The following is a 19,491-nucleotide window of genomic DNA, read 5'->3' as shown; positions in this document are numbered from 1 at the left end:
TGGTGGAGAGTTGGAGTCGGCCACCGCCTCTTGTGTCGCTGCAGTCCCCGGGCCGACTGCTGCAGTCCCCGGGCCGGGTTCTGAAGTCCCCGAGCCGGGTGCGACTACGGCAGTCCCCGGGCCGCTTGTCGTAGTCCCCGAGCCGCCTGCTGGGTTCCCCCAGTCGGATCCGACTGCATCGGGGGCAGGCGGTACAAAGATAGAGTCGGATTCTAGAGACGGCTTGATCGACGGTTTGAGGAGGCGCTGGAGAGAGACACCGGTTGGTATAGCTTGTCGGGTGGAGCCGATCCGTGCCAGGGCATCTGCTTGGTCGTTGTCGGCCCGTGGCACGTGGAGGAACTCGCACCCTTCAAAGTATCCACTGATCTGCTGGATGAGGAATCGATAGCTCGCCATGTTTGCGTCCTTGGCGTCCCAGTCGCCAGATGACTGCTGGACCACCAAGTCCGAGTCGCCATAACACAGGATCCGGCGTATGCCGAGCTCTTTGGCTAGCCGGAGCCCATGTATGAGCGCCTCATACTCAGCCACATTGTTGGAGGCGGCAAAATGGATTTGCAATGTGTATCTGAGCTTGTTGCCTTTGGGAGAGATGAGGACGATGCCGGCTCCCAAGCCGGTGCGCATCTTGGACCCGTCGAAGTGCATCCGCCAATGAGTGGAGTCGGGAGCCGGCGGCATGTACTGGGTCTCGGCCCAGTCGACAAGGAAGTCGGCCAATGCTTGGGACTTGATGGCGGTGCGGGGCTGGTAGAAGATTGTGTAAGGAGCCAGCGCAATGGCCCACTTAGCCACCCGACCGGATGCGTCCCGGCTGCCTATGATCTCGGTAAGCGGGGCAGTGCATACGACCGTGATGGGATGCTCTTGAAAGTAGGGCTTCAGCTTCTTGGCGGCGAAGTACACTCCATAGCACATCTTCTGGTAATGCGGGTAGTTTTGCTTCGAGGTGGACAGTACTTCGCTTAAATAATATACCGGCCTCTGAACCAACTGAGCTCGGCCTTCTTCTGGGCACTGGACCACGATGACTGTACTGACCACTCGGCTAGTCGCAGCAATGTAGAGGAGCATGGGCTCCTTCTGAGTCGCGCTGCCAGGACAGGTGGAGTGGTCAGCATCTTCTTCAACTCGTGGAAGGCTTGGTCTGCTTGGTCGTTCCACTCGAAGTGGGTGGATTTCTTCATGAGTCGGTATAGGGGGAGAGCCTTCTCTCCTAGCCGGCTAATAAAGCGGTTTAGGGAGGCCAGGCACCCGGTAAACTTCTGAACGTCTCGCAACTTGGTGGGAATCTCCATTCTCTCAATGGCCTTGATCTTCACAGGGTTGCACTCAATCCCGCGTTCAGAGACCAAAAAGCCTAGAAGCTGGCCAACTGGTACTCCGAACACGCATTTCTCGGGGTTGAGCTTGATCTGGAATCGGCGCAAGTTGGCAAATGTTTCTTTGAGGTCTTCCAGCAGGGTGCCGCACTTCTCCGTCTTCACCACAATATCGTCTACGTAGACGTGGGCATTTATGCCGAGTTGCTTGAGGAGGCATTTCTGCATGCAACGCTGAAAAGTGGCACCGGCATTTCTCAAGCCGAATGTCATAGTCAGGTAGCAGAAAGCTCCGAATGGTGTGATGAAGGTGGTCTTCAGGCGGTCAGCTGGGTCCAACTTGATCTGGTGGTATCCTGAGTAGGCATCCAAGAAACTCAACAGCTCGCGTCCGGCTGTGGAGTCTATCACTTGATCCATCCGTGGTAGGGCAAACGGATCTTTTGGGCAGGCTTTGTTGAGGCTAGTGTAATCTATACACATACGCCATTTGTTGTTCATCTTCAACACCAAGACCGGGTTGGCAAGCCACTCTGGGAAAAACACTTCCATAATGAAGCCGGCGGCCAGGAGCCGGGCTATCTCTTCCCCTACGATTCTTCTCTTCTCCTCCGACAGTCGGCGAAGAGGCTGCTTGACTGGTTTCGCGTCCGCTCGGACGTGTAGCTTGTGCTCGGCGAAATCCTTCGGAACACCCGGCATGTCCTTTGGGGACCATGCAAAGATGTCTTGATTCTCACAGAGGAAGTCGACGAGCTCGCCTTCCTATTTACTGTCCAGGTTTGCACCAATGACAGCAAACCTCTCCGGGTTCTCCGGGACCAGAGGTATCTTCTTTGTCTCCTTGGCAGGCTGGAAGGAGCCCTGAGCATCATATTCCTTGAGGTTGGGGTACAGGGCCGGCTGCTTGCCGGCCATGGCCACAACTCGCTCCAGCATCTTCTTCTCTTCAGCAACCACGAGGGACTCGGCCAGTCGGCTGCTGGCTGCAGCGCACTCGATGGACTTCTTGTAATCTCCGGCTACAGTGATGATCCCCTTTGAACTCGGCATCTTCATCTTGAGGTAGGCGTAGTGGGGCACATCCATGAACTTGGCTAGGGCAGGTCGGCCAAGCAAGGCGTGGTAAGGGCTCTCTAGATCCACTACTTCAAACCAGATCGCTTCTCGGCGAAAGTGATCCTTGTCTTCGAAGAGAACATCCATCTTGATCTTGCCGATTGGGGAACAGGACAGGCCGGGTACGATGCCATGGAACACAGTCCGGCTTGTAATGAGCTGCTTCGCCTTGAGGTTCAACTTCTCCATGGTGTCGCGGTACAGTATGTTGATACTACTTCCGCCATCAATCAGCACGCGGGAGAAACGGGCAGCTCGCCTTTCCGTCGCGAGGGTGACGTCCAACACCAATGCGTAGGAGCCGGGAGACGGCATCACCTCTGGGTGATCGGGCTGGCTCCAGCTGATAGGCCTTTCAGACCAATGCATGAACTCGGGGTTGCTGGAGGCGACTGCGTTGACCTCTTGGTGCTGTCGACGCCGACTGCGCTTGTCTTCAACCTGGCTCGTGAAGACGACGTAGGCGGCGTGCTCATCTGGGAACTCATCCTGAATGGCTCCGACTGCTGGTCGAGCAGCCGGCTGCTGAGGGGCTGGAGGCAGAGGCGGCACCAGCCCCTCGCCCTTGGAGATCCGCGTGAGCCAATGGCACTTCCGGGTCGTGTGATTGGACGGCTTCGCGCCGCTATGGAATTTGCAGGGGGCATCGAGAGTTTGTTCATAGGATAAGGCCGGCTGCCAAGCCGGCCTGCCGCCCTTCTTCTTGGGAGCGGGCCGCTCTTCGGGCTGCTCGTCTTCGACGGTGGCCACCTGCCGACTGGTGGAAGGCGGCATAGGGGCCTTGCGCTTGTGGTCGTTCTGGTAGGGGCGTCGGTTGGGGTCGCCAGCCGGCGTCTTGGGAGCCGGAGCGAGCACCTTTCCAGAGGCGTCCACTCGGAGCTCGGTCTTCATCGAGGAGTCGGCCGTGGCGTACTTGTCTGCGATGACCAGCAGCTCGTCGAGGGTAGTCGGCTCGTCACAGAGTAGTCGGTGCTTGAGGAGGGTGCCCTCTCGGCACCCGGCGGTGAAGTATTCTATGGCTTGAACCTCGTGCACCCCCTCGCAGGAGTTGCGGAGCTCGGCCCACCGCGTGAGGTAGTCGCGAGTCGATTCACTGGGTCCTTGGACTCATAAGGAGAGCTGGCGGGGCTTGGGAGGCCGCTTGTATGTGCTGGTGAGTTGCGGACGAAGACTTCCGTGAAGTCTAGCCAGCTGTTGATGCTGTAGGGCTTGAGGCTGTTCAGCCAGGTGCGCGCCGTGCCTTGAAGCATGAGAGGGACGTACTTCACGGTAACGTGTCTGTTGCCGTTTGCTATGCTGATCGCGGTAGAGTAGTCGATCAGCCAATCTTCCGGCTTCACGGAGCCGTTGTACTTGGGCGTGTCTCTGGGGAGGGAGAACCCTTTGGGGAAGGGCTCGTCGCGGATGCGGGGGCCAAAGCAAGGCGGGACGACATCATCTTCTTCTTCTAACGCCAAGGATCGCGCTGGGCGGTCGATCAGGTGGCGGGCATCATTCTCGCCGACTCCTTCGCGGTGGCCTAATCGGCAACCGAGAGTCGGATGCGTGACAGGCGGCGGGGTGGGATATCTCTCCCCACAAGGTGGGGGGGGGGGAGGGGGGAGGCGGATTGCCTTGGCGTTCCATCGCTCGGGGGCGGCCTTCTGTGTCGCGCTCAATGGTGATTCGAGTCCGGCTGCGGCTAGCAGCCGGCTCCTTGTCTTTCCTCGCGCGGGCGCCGCTCACAGTCGACGACCGGGATGTCGCGGCGTGTTCTCGGCGTGGGGGAGGACTCTCAGCGCGGGCGCCGGCTTCGTGCCGTTCTGCGGCCGCGTCGATCAGCTGCTGGATGCGCCTTGTCATGTAGGGGAGCTCATCAGCCCCCAGCCCGTTCAGCTCTTCTGCGGCCGCCTAAGCGGCTCGCAGGTTCTCGAGCGGCGTGGCGTAGACTGGGCGGTCTGCCCCCAGCATGCTGGCGATGGCCGCGCCGTGCTTCTTGACGAGGCCGGCTCAGCTCAGCCTGCCATGAGGCGGCGTACCAAAGGCGGCGCGGTCGACTTCGCGCTGGTGAGCCTCAGTGAGGCGTCTCATGGAGGCTATCTTCTGGCCCTCCGCGATGAGGGCGAGGCGGCGTGCCTCCAGAGTCTCGGTGTCGGCGTCGGCCGGGATGGGGACGGACAAGTCATGCAGCGCCGCTTGTAGGGCGTCGTGGGCGTTCTCGCCCGAGTCGGCTCCATGGCTGATGACCGGCACCTCAGTGACAGCGTTGCTGCCACTGTCGGCTCGAGGGAGAGAGTCGTCGAAGATCACCTCATCGGTGGGGAAGGCATCAAGCGATGCCGTGTCAGAGTCGACAAGCATCGGCTCGGTGGAGCTGACCGACTCCAAGTCCACAGCAAGCTCACTAGAGATGTGAAGCTGGTCGAGGAGGCTGACGAGGCGGCTCTCGGGGTATTCTGTGCCCGCGTCGGACGCGGGCTCGTCGGAGATGCGAGTCCCGCCAAGAAGGTCGGCGAGGTAGCTCGCCGCGTAGGCGTCGTCGACGCCTTGCTGCGCGTCAGGGCAAGCGCCATCAGGCGTGGCGGGCTGGCTACGCTCGCGGGGGAGGAAAAGGGTTCCCGTCCAGAACAGGTCTCCGGACAACGGTGCACCTGGCCCCACAGTGGGCGCCAAATGTCGGGTGGTAGGTGCGACATATGCCAACGGGTGGCTTATCATTGTGGGAGCCAGTAAGACATCGCCGGTGCCTGGAAACGGGATAAGGCGAAGACATGCACGCCGGCGGATCTTACCCAGGTTCGGGGCTCTCCATGGAGATAACACCCCTAGTCCTGCTCTGTGTGGTCTCCGCATGATCACTAGATCAATACAAGTAGCTACAAGTGCTCCTTGAGCTGTTTGGCTAGGGGAAGAAGAAGGGCAAGGTTAGCTCTCCTTTTCTCTCTATGTGGTGTCTGAAACTCTATGAGATCAACCCTTTGCATGGGTGTCCCGGGGGGTTTATATAGGCCTACCCCCCAGGGGTACAATGGTAACCCGGCTGGGCGCGGGTCCCAGGCGTCAGTGTCTGTGCTCGCCGGCTTCTCCGCCGGCCATTGGGGCCCGCCGACTGCCGGCCTCTTGGCCGACAGGCCGGCCCCACCGCTCGGGGCCTTGTCGGCGGCTGGTTACTGTTGCCTCGCCCCTGATGACGAGGGCTTTGTCGAGGTAAGCGTGGCTACAGTGCCGCCGCCTTGCGGGCTCTCACTGTAGCCTCACCTCGTCTTGTCTCCTTAATGATGCACATGTTTCGAGGAAGGGAGGTAGCCGGCTATTGGGAGCTGGCTACGCCCCATGCCGACTAGGGGAGGCCAGGCCGCCTCCGAGCGTCTCTCTGGCTAAAGGGGCCCGCCGCCTGCGGGTCGTACTGGCGCCTGTCGTTGGTGACGTTGAGGTCAGCATGGCTACAGTGCCGCGCCGAACGGGGGATGGCCGACTCGTACGGCGCCCTGTGGCCATGCCTGTTCCGGGATTCGGGGGTAGTGGGCTGTACCGCGGCCACGCCCCGTCTTATCACCGTTATGTGGACGCAGTCTTGGCCGGCTTCTGGGAGTCGGTCCTCTCGGGGCCGGCTTCCTGGAGTCGGTCATCTCATAGCTTTCTTCGGGAAGCTTTTGAGGCCGGGTCGCCTTCTGGTAGTCGGCCCTGGGGATAGCCGGCCGGAGGAAGGCGGCCCCATACTCTGGATGCTTGAAGGCTCGAATGGCCTGATAATTTTTCGAAGAGCCAGGGGGAGTCAGTTAGGCTACCCGTGGCCATTTACTCCGACAGAGTTTTTAGTTGTTATACTTTCAGTTACCATCACTGCTTGGGACAGGCCGAATTGCATGCATTCAGGTCTGCAGTTGATAATTTTATATATCATATTGTGATCCATTGCAATAAAAAGAAGAGTACCTAGTACTAGTTGACTGATTCGAACCATGAGGTCTGAATAGGTCTTCTTGTTTTTAAAACCAAGCAGCTTAGGGCTTTGTTCTCAAGTAAAATGTCACTGGCACATTGTTCAGTATATGACGAACTACTCATCTTTCCCCTTTCAATCATGTTTGAGGTTCAAAACTATGTATGCATGGGATAACATAAGCAGCTTATTACACAGTGTACTCAATGCTTCAAGTTGTATTTTTGCTGGTGGTTAGCTAGGGACAGCCAACACATTAATCACCATGAATGAACCAAGCCCAAAGCACTGAACCTATAGGTCAATCGACTTGCTTTGCCTCCCATACTTTTCTTCCACTTTGCAAGAACTATAGGTTTTGTGGTAGTATCATGTCTGCTCTGTGATACTCGGTCCGCATTTTATAACACAACTTGGTCAAATAACTATCGAAATTAAGTTCCTTCTTTTTGCCTGCATTGTTGTATGCTCCTATGAAGATCCAAATGTATCATCATAATGTAGGTGCTGTGTTGTGTGATTCTTCATGCTGAGAACTTCAGCTTTTTCAGTTATTGCACTTCTGCAAGTTTGGTGGGAGTGGTTATGTGTCATGCATGTCTTTGCTAGGATCAGACAGTTATAGTGAAAGGCTTCTGTATAAAGAAAAGAAAACGTGATCATGGTGAATGAATTATGTACACTAGTTAGAGCATTAGTGTGGTTTGCTGGTGAGAAGGGAATCAAGGGATGCACATTGTGGGGGTGATGCTTACTAACACTTTGACAAACAAATTCAGAATGTGCTGGACTATATGTTCATTGGTACTACTTGTGATGCTGCTGCTGTACTACTTGGGAATTTTGTCAACTTGTGATGCTGCTGCTGTACCCCGAGAGGCCCTTGAGTTTGCCGGAATGTCGATTAACTTCCGTTCCGGCAAATTCGGGTACTCCATATGTCCTATTTTTAGCAAAGGTCATGCTGAAATTTTCTGTGAATTTTAGCATGACTTTGCTAAAAATAGGACATATGGGGTACTTGCGACTAATGCATGGGCCGGGGTATCTTAGTACTTAATTAAGTAGGATCAACTGCCCCTTTATTCTTGCTGCATTAAACAAATATGCTGAATTCATGTGTGGACAGACGAAACCATGAGTCATTTATAGTTCAGGAAAAGAATGTTATCATTATTGTTTGGGGGGTTGAAATAATCTGTTTGTTGCACTTTGTGCACTTTCTAGTTGAAAACTGTTAAATGGAGATACTAGATTAGCCTTTTAAGGTATGCCATTAAATATTATTCATTACTGCCCGCTCTTAATTTTTTTTGCACAACTAATATGCAACTGCCATAGGTGGCAATAGAGCCAAGTGATTAGGCCCAACTTAGAATTCTCCTTCCCTTTTCTTGATAGGGTATATTATTAGAACAAACCCATATATATCAGTCAACCTAGGGTGCCTCGGCATCGATAAACCCTAAATGATGAAAAATTAACTTAGCATTTAGGGTGCCTCAGCGTCGACAAACCCTAAATGATAAAACCTTGGCTTTTAGGGTGCCTCGGTGTCGATAAAAACCTAAATGATGAAAGCTTAGGCTTTTAGGGTGCCTCGGCGTCGACAAACCCTAAATGATAAAAGCTTAGCTTTTAGGATGCCTCGGTGTCGACAAACCCTAAATGATGAGACCATGATCTTGTTCCTTGACAATAACCAACTTTTTGACCAAACTTTTTTTCCTATTCAGAGCGAAACATGGCCCACAACGATGAGGCCGGCGGTTCGGGCAAGGCGTTCTGGGAGCTGTCCCAGGAGATGGAGGAAGAACCTCACCGCTATGAGGACACCGCGGAAGACACCGATCCTGACTACACAACCCCTAGTGGCATCGCGGATGACACCACTGATGGTGCCGCCGAGGATGCCACCACTGATGATGGCAGCGCACACACAGATGGCAGCCAACCGAAGAGGCAACGGAAGGACCGGCGCCTGAACGTGCTCGACACCGTCAAGGAGGAATTTACTGAAGTGTCCTCCGAGGGGCATCCAACGGCACCCAAAGAAATAGTCAAGGGGTACGCGGGACAGCTCGGATGCATTCTCCGTAGCACCGTCTCGATCAACACCGAGAACCTAAGGCATCGTGACCGAGGGAGTTTGCACAACCTCCTCTTCACGAAGCTGCACGAACGATACAAATTCCCCGGTGACTTGGCAAACACACGCCTCTCAGGGAATAAAGTGAACAGTGCCGCCCTCACGAAGATGAGCACGGCACTGGCTACTTGGAGAGCCGCGGTGAAGAGAATGATTGAAAAAGGTGATAGTTATGAGAAGATCAAGGAGAAAAATCCTTCGATCAGCGAAGATGACTACCGGGAGTTCAAGATCAAGTGCAAGAGCAACGCAACCATGGAATCAAGTCAGTGGGGGAAAAATATGCGGGACTTGAACTTAGGGGTCCACAAACTCGGTCCCGGCGGTTATAGAGTGGCGGAACCTATATGGGACAAGGAGGACGCGAAGCGTGCCGAGCAAGGCCTACCGCCCCTCTTCGAGAAATACCGTGACAAGCAGACCAGGAACTATGTCAGGGCCCGGTACACGATTGACCCGGTAACCAAGGAGCTTACCATGGATCCGAAGACCAAGGCGCTTGAGCTTGTTCTGGTAAGGAATACACCCCCGTGTAATTAGCTCCATATGGTTGCATTCTAATTAATGAAGCCAAATTTCTAAATGGTTCACGTTCCTTCCATAGGACACTGAAAGTAGTAGCGTGGGGTCGTCTCAGAGCTCCCCTTTCAACACCCCTTTAAATAGGGCATTGAACGTAATGAAAAACAAGGATAATCTCAGTAAGCCATCGTCAGCTGGTCGTGTGGCCGGCAAAGGCTTGTCCACGAAATGGTCGGAATACTATACCGCTGGGCGAAAGGAGAGAAAGACCAGCTCGGAAAGCCAGGAGCGCGAGGTTCAACAACTCAAGGCACAAGTGGCGCGGATTCCGGAGATGGTCGAAGAGCAAGTGCGAGACCAACTAGGAGCGACGATCACTGCCATTATACCTACCGTGGTTTCTGGGCTGCATGCGTGGATGGCGGGCGGCCAACAGGGGCCGCCCCCAATTCCCAGCTTCACGGGCAGCAACTCGCGCAACGCGCCGGCGGCGCCATTGGTGTCTCCGGCGGAGGCGGCATTGGTGTCTCCCGCGGCGGCGCCGGCATTGCAACTTAATGCATCCGGGTGTGGGAAGAATACCCCGACCGGCACCTCGGCAGCAAGTGGCCCCTCCGTCACTTGCACGCCCGCCGTTGGCGGTGCCTCGACATTAGCCGAGCTCGACGCCATCACGGTAACTAATTAAGCCTCTCGGCCGATGACTTCATCTCCTTGCCTTTGACTGGGCATCCCTGACGCCCTACATGTTTTCGTAGGGCGCCGCCGACGTTCCATGCACTCTCCTGCACTTTGTGGACGGCGAGTTGATCGATGCCGCCAAGGCCAGAATCGTTCAACCGGGCAACCGCCTGTTCCACGGTAATCCGATGCCACCCAACGTGTATAGGGTTCAACTGGTTCGGGTGCTGCGGGGCTACGACGACTTGTTACCTCCATTTTGACCCCATGGGGCTGACGAAGATGATGTGATGACCCTCGGCGCCTGCTTAAGCTGGCCCCTGCTTTGGCCGAAGAGCCAGATTCGTTTGGGGGTGGGGGGACACCACTCCACAAACAACACCGCCAGTCGTGCCGGCGCCAAGCCATGGCAAGACCGCCGCAATGCTACCGGACATGCATACGGCACAGGATCCGGACATGCATATGGCACAGGATCCGGACGACGACGACGACGACGGTACATTTACCAACGTCGATAAGTACTTCAACGAACATGGGTACGGTGACGAATTCTTGGGGCCTCCTTCTCAAGAACCCAACCCTGCAAAAGACGATCGTGATCTAGCTGGTACCACGGAGAAACCCAATTGCAACAGGCGTCGTCTGGTGTTCAGTTCTCAGGAGACGCCTCCAGCTGCCGCCTTCACCGAGCCTCAGATAGCCGAGGTGCGAAATATTATCGGCCCCAACACACTCAAGAAGGCGGTCTCTAAGCAGAACTCGATCCCATTACAGCAGAAGAAGAAGGGACGGAAAAGAAAGACTAACAAGGGTGCGAGCCAGCCGACACCGAGTACGATCCGTGCTCAGGACGGGCCACCTTCACCTAAGGATATCTCGAGGAGGGTGCATGTGGCGGGTAGGCCGATGCTACCGACTAATCTGCTCAATGCTGCAACCGGTGCTATGCGGAGTCTGCATGACAGTGTTCTTTCTTTGGAGAAGCGGCGTCTCTCCGAGAATGATGTGGCATACCCGGTTTTTGTGGCCAAGGTGCCAGAGGGCAAGGGCTTCGTGGATAGCGCCATCGGGGGTATGATCGTCCTGCGGTTTGATGACATCTTCACTATGTTTAACCTTCATCCGCTGCACTACACATTCGTTCGGCTATTTTCGCTGAGTATGGAGATGCGGATCATTAGAGACAAGACCCTGGACATCGTGATAGTCGACCCCATCTACGTGCGTGCCAAGATCTTGGGCAGCGCTGGGGACCGGCAAGTCGCGAGTTCATACCTCGAAGGCGTCATTCTGGCAAACCCAGATAAGGATAACTTCCTCGTGCCTTACTTTCCCGAGTAAGTCATCCCCTCACCGCCCCGTAACATATGATTTCTTAGATTTCGATCGTTCTTTTTTTCTAACATTTCGTGTTTATGCAGTGACACACATTGCACACTCATCCTCTTAAGCCTGAAATATTCCATGGCCACGTATTTCGACTTAGACCGTCAGTCGAAGAAAGACTACACAAATATCAAGAAAGTTCTTGATGATGTTCTCCCGGCTATGCCAGATCTGGAGGCACCTTCAGCAGGCTAATTCGTAGGTACGACAAGCACGTGTTCACCCACAATACGACGTTCCCCTGCGTCAAGCAGCCGCCTGGCGGTCAGAAGGATGCCTACTACGCCCTCCATCACATGCGGGCGATCGTACGGGACCATAATCACCTTCTGCTACTAAATAATCTCAAAGATTGGGCCGCACGCTTGTCGGCAATCCAGGACGCGGACATCAGACAAGAATTCTTTCGCATCCAGTCGGAGTTTGCGGAAATCATCCACCAAGATGTCCTTCGTACCTCGGGGCAGTTCTACCTCAGATATCAACCATCCAACAGTGAGATAGAAACGACGCTACAAATGCAGGCTGACAACGCCCGCGATTTCATGACCATCACGACAGACGGCGGCTTCATCCACGCTCCGGTCCCTGAGTCGAGTCGAAAGTAGTGATGCTATGTAGTTCTAAAATATCGATTAGCTCATGTTGTAATTAAACTTTAATGAACTTGTATGTCTCTTTGGTTTGGACAGTCGTTCAACTTATATGTAATCGATGCTATTTATTAGTAGGACCATGAATCGTGCTATTAATGTGTTGCTTTTCTCTTCCGATCCTTTTGTTGCATACTTATATATTGCTTATGTATTGTCTGTGAATTGCTACTAACATTTTGTTTGTCTAGTGCATAGAGATGTCGTCGTATGTCGTGTACAAGGGTAAGGTTCCCGGAGTCTACGACGACTGGGAGGAGTGTCGGAGACAGGTTCACCGTTTCAGCGGTAACAGTTACAAAGGGTACACCACTAGGGCAGAGGCGGAAGCTAGATACGCGCGCTATGTAGCGGGAGAGAGGAGGGAGCGGAGGAGGAACCGGATCAAGACCAGTTTCATCGCGATGATGCTAATCATGATGACCGCAGCTCTCTTCTATGTGACTAATCTTCTATTGTATTTGATAAATCTGCTGTTTATATGTTGTGCTGTCTATATTCTGGGCAGTAATATATTTTGTAACCTATGCAAATATCAGAAAAGAAAAAAATTCCTAATATTCATACTAGTGGCGCACCACACAGCACTTTAGTGGCGCACTGCAATAAACACACAAGTGGCGCACTATCTAGTAGTGCGCCATTAGTAACCCAAAGCACAACGTAAATATGCCCTCCTGGGAGGCATAGTAATGGCGCACCGTTTGACATACTAATGGCGCACTCCGTGGTTCGCCACTACTGTCTGGTATACTAATGGCCCACCAGGGGTGCGCCATTTGTATTAGTTACTAGTGGCGTGATGATAGTGGCGCAGCTGTAGTGCGCCATTAATGGCCAAAACAGGTGCGCCACTAATTAGCCTTTTCCTAGTAGTGTGCCATGCTTTACGGCTTAGAACCGGGACTTCAACGATGTTTTGAACGTCATGGAGCATATGAGATGTTCCAGGAGTTGAAGTTAATATTTCAAGCAAATGCCCGGATTGAGAGATATGAAGTCTCCAATAAGTTCTATAGCTGCAAGATGGAGGAGAATAGTTCTGTCAGTGAGCATATACTCAGAATGTCTGGGTATAACAATCACTTGATTCAACTGAGAGTTAATCTCCTGAATGATAGCGTCATTGACAGAATTCTTCAATCACTGCCACCAAGCTATAAGAGCTTCATGATGAACTATAACATGCAAGGGATGGATAAGACAATTCTCGAGCTCTTCGCAATGCTAAAGGCTGCGGAGGTAGAAATCAAGAAGGAGCATCAAGTGTTGATGGTCAACAAGACCACCAGTTTTAAGAAAAAAGGCAAAGGGAAGAAGAAAGGGAACTTCAAGAAGAACAGCAAGCAAGTTGCCGCTCAGGAGAAGAAACCCAAGTCTGGACCTAAGCCTGAGACTGAGTGCTTCTACTTCAAGCAGACTGGTCACTGGAAGCGGAACTGCCCCAAGTATTTGGCGGATAAGAAGGATGGCAAGGTGAACAAAGGTATATGTGATATACATTTTATTGATGTGTACCTTACTAATGCTCGCAGTAGCACCTATATATTTGATACTGGTTCTGTTGCTAATATTTGCAACTCGAAACAGGGACTACGGATTAAGCGAAGATTGGCTAAGGACGAGGTGACGATGCGTGTGGGAAATGGTTCCAAAGTCGATGTGATCGCACTCGGCACGCTACCTCTACATCTACCTTCGGGATTAGTTTTAGACCTGAATAATTGTTATTTGGTGTCAGCGTTGAGCATGAACATTATATCTGGATCATGTTTGATGCGAGACGGTTATTCATTTAATTCAAGAATAATGGTTGTTCTATTTATATGAGTAGTATCTTTTATGTTCATGCACCCTTGAGGAGTGGTCTATTTATATTAAATTTCGATAGTAGTGATACACATATTCATAATATTGAGGCCAAAAGATGCAGAGTTGATAATGATAGTGCAACTTATTTGTGGCACTGCCGTTTAGGTCATATTGGTGTAAAGCGCATGAAGAAACTCCATACTGATGGACTTTTGGAACCACTAGATTATGAATCACTTGGTACTTGCGAACCGTGCCTCATGGGCAAGATGACTAAAACGCCGTTCTCCGGAACTATGAAGCAAGCAACAGATTTGTTGGAAATCATACATAGAGATGTATGTGGTCCAATGAATGTTGAGGCTCGCGGCGGGTATCGTTATTTTCTCACCTTCACAGATGATTTAAGCACATATGGGTATATCTCCTTAATGAAACATAAGTCTGAAACATTTGAAAAGTTCAAACAATTTCAGAGTGAATTTGAAAATCATCGTAACAAGAAAATAAAGCTTCTATGATCCGACTATGGAGGAGAATATTTGAGTTACGAGTTTGATCTTCATTTGAAATAATGCGGAATAGTTTCACAACTCACGCCACCCGGAACACCACAGCGTAATGGTGTTCCGAACGTCGTAATCGTACTTTACTAGATATGGTGCGATCTATGATGTCTTTTACTGATTTACCGCTATCATTTTGGGGTTATGCTTTAGAGACGGCTGCATTCACGTTAAATAGGGCACCATCAAAATCCGTTGAGACGACGCCTTATGAACTATGGTTTGGCAAGAAACCAAAGTTGTCATTTCTTAAAGTTTGGGGCTGCGATGCTTATGTGAAAAAGCTTCAACCTGATAAGCTCGAACCCAAATCGGAAAAATGTGTCTTCATAGGATACCCAAAAGAGACTGTTGGGAACACCTTCTATCACAGATCCGAAGGCAAGACTTTTGTTGCTAAATTTGGAATCTTTCTAGAGAAGGAGTGTCTCTCGAAAGAAGTGAGTGAGAGGAAATTGGAACTTGATGAGGTAACTGTACCTGCTCCCTTATTGGAAAGTAGTTCATCATAGAAACCGGTTCCTGTGACACCTACACCAATTAGTGAGGAAGTTAATGATGATGATCATGAAACTTCAGATCAAGTTATTACTGAACCTCGTAGGTCAACCAGAGTAAGATCCGCACCAGAGTGGTACGGTAATCCTGTTCTGGAGGTCATGTTACTAGACCATGACGAACCTACGAACTATGAAGAAGCGATGGTGAGCCCAGATTCTACAAAATGGCTTGAGGCCATGAAATCTGAGATGGGATCCATGTATGAGAACGAAGTGTGGACTTTGGTTGACTTGCCCGATGATCGGCAAGCCATAGAGAATAAATGGATCTTCAAGAAGAAGACTGACGCTGACGGTAATGTTACTGTCTATAAAGCTTGACTTGTTGCGAAAGGTTTTCGACAAGTTCAAGGGATTGACTACGATGAGACTTTCTCACCCGTAGCGATGCTTAAGTCTGTCCGAATCATGTTAGCAATTTCCGCATTTTATGATTATGAAATTTGGCAAATGGATGTCAAAACTGCATTCCTGAATGGATTTCTGGAAGAAGAGTTGTATATGATGCAACCGAAAGGTTTTGTCGATCCAAAAGGAGCTAACAAAGTGTGCAAGCTCCAGCGATCCATTTATGGACTGGTGCAAGCCTCTCGGAGTTGGAATAAACGTTTTGATAGTGTGATCAAAGCATTTGGTTTTATACAGACTTTTGGAGAAGCTTGTATTTACAAGAAAGTGAGTTGGAGCTCTGTAGCATTTCTGATATTATATGTGGATGACATATTACTGATTGGAAATGATATAGAATTTCTGGATAGCATAAAGGGATACTTGAATAAGAGTTTTTCAATGAAGGACCTCGGTGAAGCTGCTTATATATTGGGCATCAAGATCTATAGAGATAGATCAAGATGCTTAATTGAACTTTCACAAAGCACATACCTTGACAAAGTTTTGAAGAAGTTCGAAATGGATCAAGCAAAGAAAGGGTTCTTGCCTGTGTTACAAGGTGTGAAGTTGAGTAAGACTCAATGCCCGACCACTGCAGAAGATACAGAGAAGATGAACGATGTTCCCTATGCTTCAGCCATAGGCTCTATCATGTATGCAATGCTGTGTACCAGACCTGATGTGTGCCTTGCTATAAGTTTAGCAGGGAGGTACCAAAGTAATCCAGGAGTGGATCACTGGACAGCGGTCAAGAACATCCTGAAATACCTGAAAAGGACTAAGGATATGTTTCTCGTTTATGGAGGTGACAAAGAGCTAGTCGTAAATGGTTACGTCGATGCAAGCTTTGACACTGATTCGGACGATTCTAAATCGCAAACCGGATACATGTTTACATTGAAAGGTGGAGCTGTCAGTTGGTGCAGTTCTAAACAAAGTGTTGTGGCGGGATCTACGTGTGAAGCGGAGTACATAGCTGCTTTGGAAGCAGCAAATGAAGGAGTCTGGATGAAGGAGTTCATATCCGATCTAGGTGTCATACCTAGTGCATCAGGTCCAATGAAAATCTTTTGTGACAATACTGGTGCAATTGCCTTGGCAAAGGAATCCAGATTTCACAAGAGAACCAAGCCCATCAAGAGACGCTTCAATTCCATCCGGGATCTAGTCCAGGTGGGAGACATAGAAATTTGCAAGATACATACAGATCTGAATGTTGCAGACCCATTGACTAAGCCTCATCCACGAGCAAAACATGATCAGCACCAAGGGTCCATGGGTGTTAGAATCATTACTGTGTAATCTAGATTATTGACTCTAGTGCAAGTGGGACACTGAAGAAAATATGCCCTAGAGGCAATAATAAAGTTATTATTTATTTCCTTATATCATGATAAATGTTTATTATCATGCTAGAATTGTATTAACCGGAAACATAATACTTGTGTGAATACATAGACAAACAAAGTGTCACTAGTATGCCTCTACTTGACTAGCTCGTTGATCAAAGATGGTTATGTTTTCTAGCCATTGACATGAGTTGTCATTTGATTAACGGGATCACATCATTAGGAGAATGATGTGATTGACTTGACCCATTCCGTTAGCTTAGCACACGATTGTTGAGTATTCTTCTATTGCTTTCTTCATGACTTATACATGTTCCTATGACTATGAGATCATGCAACTCCCGTTTACCGGAGGAACACTTTGTGTGCTACCAAACGTCACAACGTAACTGGGTGATTATAAAAGTGCTCTACAGGTGTCTCCGAAGGTACTTGTTGAGTTGGCGTATTTCGAGATTAGGATTTGTCACTCCGATTGTCGGAGAGGTATCTCTGGGCCCTCTCGGTAATGCACATCACTATAAGCCTTGCAAGCAATGTGACTAATGAGTTAGTTGCGGGATGATGTATTACGGAACGAGTAAAGAGACTTGCCAGTAACGAGATTGAACTAGGTATTGAGATACCGACGATCGAATCTCGGGCAAGTAACATACCGATGACAAAGGGAACAACGTATGTTGTTATGCGGTTTGACCGATAAAGATCTTCATAGAATATGTCGGAGCCAATATGAGCATCCAGGTTCCGCTATTGGTTATTGAACGGAGATGTGTCTCGGTCATGTTTGCATAGTTCTCGAACCCGTATGGTCCGCACGCTTAAAGTTCGATGACGGTTATATTATGAGTTTATGTTTTTTGATGTACCGAAGGTAGTTCGGGGTCCCGGATGTGATCACGGACATGACGAGGAGTCTTGAAATGGTCGAGACATAAAGATCGATATATTGGACGACTATATTTGGACACTGGAATGGTTCCGGGTGAGATCGGGATAATACCGGAGCACCGGGAGGTTATCGGAACCCCCCCCCCCCCGGAGGTATATGGGCCTTAATGGGCTTTAGTGGAAAGGGGGGAAAAGGAGCAAGGGAGGGGCCGTGCCCCACCAAGCCCAATCCGAATTGGTAGGGGTCGCCCCCCTTTCCTTCCTCTCTCCATCCTCTTCCTTCCCTCTCCCTCTCCAAATAGGAAAAGGAGGAGTCCTACTCCCGGTGGGAGTAGGACTCCCCCCTTGGGCGCGCCTCCTCCCCTTGGTCGGCCCTCTCCTGCCCCCTTTATATATGGAGGAGGGGGCACCCCATGGACACAACAATTGATCTCTTGATCTCTTAGCCGTGTGCGGTGCCACCTCCAACATAATCCACCTCGATCATATCGTAGCGGTGCTTAGGCAAAGCCCTGCGTCGGTAGCAACATCATCACCGTCACCACGCCGTCGTGCTGACGGAACTCTCCCTCAAAGCTCGGCTGGATCGGAGTTCGAGGGACGTCATCGAGTTGAACGTGTGCAGAACTCGGAGGTGCCGTACGTTCGGTACTTGATCGGTCGGATCATGAAGACGTACAACTACATCAACCACGTTTTGCTAATGCTTCCGCTTTTGGTCTACGAGGGTACGTGGACACACTCTCCCCTCTCGTTGCTATGCATCACCATGATCCTGTGTGTGCGTAGGAATTTTTTTGAAATTACTACGTTCCCCAACATCACCATGATCTTGCGTGTGCGTAGGAATTTTTTTGAAATTACTACGTTCCCCAACAGGTATGACAAGTGGTGTTAATGGCATTTGCTGATAATCGAACCGTAGTGTTGTATTCTTTGAGCATAATGTGAGCCATGCCAATTTGAGTTTGATTCTTGCACTCTACAACACCATTTTGCTAGGAGTTGAAAGATCGGTATGGTCGACTAGAGGGTGGGGAGGTGAATAGCCGACTATCAAAATTTTACCTTTTCTTTTTAATTAAGGGATATAAGCAATCACAAGGTTGACTAGATGCGCAACTAGATGAGCAACCTATATGATACGATACAAAACACAATACACAACGGAATACAAGTAGTAAAGGAAACAGATAACCATAGTGGTGGACACGAGGATGTGATTCGCTAAGTTCCTTCCCAATGAATGTACGTCTTCGTTGGAGAGGTGTGGAGCCATCTAAGCACCCTAATAGTACAGGGTATGCTCACCCTATTATCCTTTAGTCTCCCCCAAGGGAAAACTCAATCCACTATGAGGTGGACTTGAAGGCGTTACAAAACCTTTACACAAGGTTGGAGATACTTCACAACTCAATTGGAGGCTTCCAACACAACCACGAATCTTCTTGCACAAAGGTGAAGCTCCAAGAGCAATCTTCCGTCTAGTGTTTCAAAGAACCCAAGACGTAACTAGATCCGCTAGGGATTAGCGGGGGGATTCAAAATTCCTTTAGTGGAAGTGTAGATCTAGGTTTCCTCCACCACTCAAAGAATCAAGGTGTTTGTCTTAGTGGAGTGGGGGATCTAGAAGTTTGAAGTTTGGCATTAATGGTAGAGGAAGAGTGTGAAGCTTAGCCACTTCTTTGAGAAGAAAGGGCAATAAATAGAATCCCCTAGAAATCCAGCCGTTGTGTACAAATCTCCGTAGTAGTGCTAGTACCGCCAGGGGCGATGGTACGTGAAGGAAATATGCCCTAGAGGCAATAATAAAGTTATTATTTATTTCCTCATATCATGATAAATGTTTATTATTCATGCTAGAATTGTATTAACCGGAAACATAATACATGTGTGAATATATAGGCAAACATAGTGTCACTAGTATGCCTCTACTTGACTAGCTCGTTAATCAAAGATGGTTAAGTTTCCTAACCATAGACATGAGCTGTCATTTGATTAACGGGATCACATCATTAGGAGAATGATGTGATTGACTTGACCCATTCCGTTAGCTTAGCACTTGATCGTTTAGTATGTTGCTATTGCTTTCTTCATGACTTATACATGTTCCTATGACTATGAGATCATGCAACTCCTGTTTACCAGAGGAACACTTTGTGT

This window comes from Aegilops tauschii, chromosome 3 (assembly GCF_002575655.3).
Source record: "Aegilops tauschii subsp. strangulata cultivar AL8/78 chromosome 3, Aet v6.0, whole genome shotgun sequence".
In the NCBI taxonomy this organism is placed as follows: domain Eukaryota; kingdom Viridiplantae; phylum Streptophyta; class Magnoliopsida; order Poales; family Poaceae; genus Aegilops; species Aegilops tauschii.
This window is presented reverse-complemented; position numbering follows the sequence as displayed.